The following is a 2,847-nucleotide window of genomic DNA, read 5'->3' as shown; positions in this document are numbered from 1 at the left end:
CTCTCTCTCTCTCTCTCTGTTCCATAGAACAAGAGATCGGTCCAGAGGAGCATTGCCAAATTCACCCAAGCTTCTTGCCTCTGCCCCAGCTTCTTCCCACATATCACACAACTCAGATAAAATTAAAATCGTCAATGCTCAGGAGAAAGTGTAACAGGGTTCACGCGTTTCTGAAGGACCTTATTTAAGCAGCAAACCAGAGCAGCTGGGGGCGTCCCAATCTGGGACAGGAAGTGCTTCTCCGAGCTGTCTTGTGCGGGGCTGCCTTCAGGTGGAGCCGGGCTCTCGCTCCGATTGGACTTGCATTCCTGCTTCACCTCTGCTCCGACTGCCCACATTGGAGGCATCTGCGGGAGCTGTCACGGGAACTAAGGATTGATTCCGTGGCTGAGAAACCTGCGTTAGCACACCACTGCAAGTAACAGAAAACAGAGTTGTCTTAAAACTTTAGAAATGGAAGAAAAAATGGTCATTAAGTCACTTCTGACACATAGTAATCTCATGTGTGTCAAGGTAAAATGGGGCCCCATAGGGTTTTCAGTGGCTGAGCTTTGGGAATTAGATCACCAGGCCTCTCTGAGACGCGTGCAGGTAAGCTCCAACCTTCCAGTTAGCTGGCCAGGGGCAGCTCACAGAAACAGACTTAACCAGTTACCCAACCGCCTGTGTGTCAAGAGTTCTATTATGTTACAACGTTAAAATAGCAGGACTGAGCCGTGAACACCGTCAATGAGCACATCAAAATGTAGGGTCTGCATTTTCATAAAGATTCAGTAGAAGAGTCGTCCTGATCAAAGGGTGAAATCACAGAATTTCAAATTCTCATGGAATGTAGGCTTCCTAGAGCCCCAGAGGTATATGAACTAACCATAAACCTAAAATATTCCCCTCAAGTCTCACTGAATGGCAAAGTCTTTAACAACAGTTTGGCTTAATATCTGCCTTAAGCATTGTGTCCTTTTTTTAAATTTATTTTTTAATTGTTTTATTAGGGGCTCATACAACTCATCACCATACATACATCAATCGTGTAAAGCATATTTATACATTCATTGCCCTCATCATTCTCAAAACATTTCCTCTCCACTTAAGCCCCTGGCATTAGGTCTTCATTTGCATTGTGTCCTTTTAAAGAACTATTTGCATTAAAGGATCGCTTGTACATGATATTTCTCACCATGGTCTTACCGGTTTTCTCATGGGGCTAGGATAGGTTGCTAGTAATCTTAGTAACGTACGTGGCACTCTTGGAGTAGAGCCATGCAGCGTCTGAAACCCTAACAAGGGTGCTCCATTTTATTATCCTATTAGGCAGAAAATAATCCATCCCAGAAGCAGAATTCCGCTATTCGTGTTTTCCATGGCCAATTCTTCAGCAGTGGACCGCCTACTTCTTCGCGGTCTGTTCTAGTCCAGAAGCTCTGCCGAAACGGTCTTCCTTGAGTGACCCTGCTGTTTGAAATAACAGACAGCTTCCAGCAACACACAGCCCCACAGTATGACTGACTAGTGGTCATGACAGACGAGTGTGGGAACCCTTCCAGGAGATGGATTTGCACAAAGGCTGCAACCGTGAGCTCCCACATAACAATTGTGAGGATGGCATGGGGACGGGCACCTTCAGTTGTACTTGGGGTTGCTGTGAATCAGAACGGACTCAGTGGCACCTGACAACGGCAGAAAGGAGGGGTCTCACTATCACCAAAAAGGTAGAGGAGTGGACTCGAGAGGCCCTGTTCTGGAACCCTCCTGAGCCTAGGAGGTGGCAGAGGAATGACACCAGTAGAAACAACAACCAGGAGACCAGCAGGACGGCCCAGGGCTTCCCAGCCCAGGGAGGTAGGCAGTTACAAGGGGGTACTGACCCACAGAGCTGAGGGCCTTCGGACAGGTGGGAGTGGGGAACCACTGGGCACTTGCCCGTGACTGATTAGTCTTGCTGACCGAGAAATAAGTGAGCTGAGCACTTCGGGCCCAGGTTTGTTGGCAGCATGGAATATTTGGCAGCAGACCTTTAAGAGCTTTGCAACATTTGCCCAAGTTGGGCCAAGGCTCAACTGGCACAAGAACTCCCAAGAGGCCAGGAAGAGTTTGCTTGTGGGCATGGCTGAGAGGAAGCCCTGATCGTGAGTCAATCCAGAATTGTAACCTGTTACTTCCCTAAGGACCCCCCAAACTGAGTGTGGTCTGAATTCTCTTTGGCCATCACAACGAATCGTCAGACCCAGCAGAGTCTTGTAGGGACAGGCGGTGTCAGGCCTGATTGGAAGGGGAGATGTGTCTGACCGCCTCCCACCTTCTAGGAATTGGCCTTGGGCTGATGCCAGCGGTGCTCCTCTCTTCCCCTCATGAAGTTAGAACAGGTCCAAGACCTTTGCCAAACCATATTCCCAATCTCTGGCCTCAAGCAGACAACAGCACTCAAAAGATGAGCGAGGACACGTACAGGGCAGTGAGCCGGTGTTAATGGTGAAACAATTCGGGGAAGTTGGGTGAGGACGGCTGCCTCACAGATATGTAATCAGCACTGTGTGGAAACGGTTGACATGAGTATGCTTGCATGTGTACATTCTCACAAATGATTATTCCTAAAAGAACTGTTCTGAGAGAATTAAAACCTTTATGCCCATAGGAAAGATCTCAAATCTTGCCAGACAGCCCCTGCTTATCTAAGATGTGGCAGCTGTAAGAGATATGCACATGAAGCTCTTTTTAAAAAGGACATTTCATATTTGAGCCTGCGTGGTTGAGTGTTCGGAAGGGCTCCCCAGTGTCTGTATTGCAGGCCTTCTAGGAACTTTGTAGTTTGGCCCGTGCACATTCTGAGTCTCCGGGAGGCTATGCTAT

The sequence above is a fragment of the Echinops telfairi genome, unplaced genomic scaffold (genome assembly GCF_000313985.2).
Source record: "Echinops telfairi isolate 266 unplaced genomic scaffold, ASM31398v2 ScPeMD7_7457;HRSCAF=8495, whole genome shotgun sequence".
NCBI classification, from domain to species: Eukaryota; Metazoa; Chordata; class Mammalia; order Afrosoricida; family Tenrecidae; genus Echinops; species Echinops telfairi.
This window is presented reverse-complemented; position numbering follows the sequence as displayed.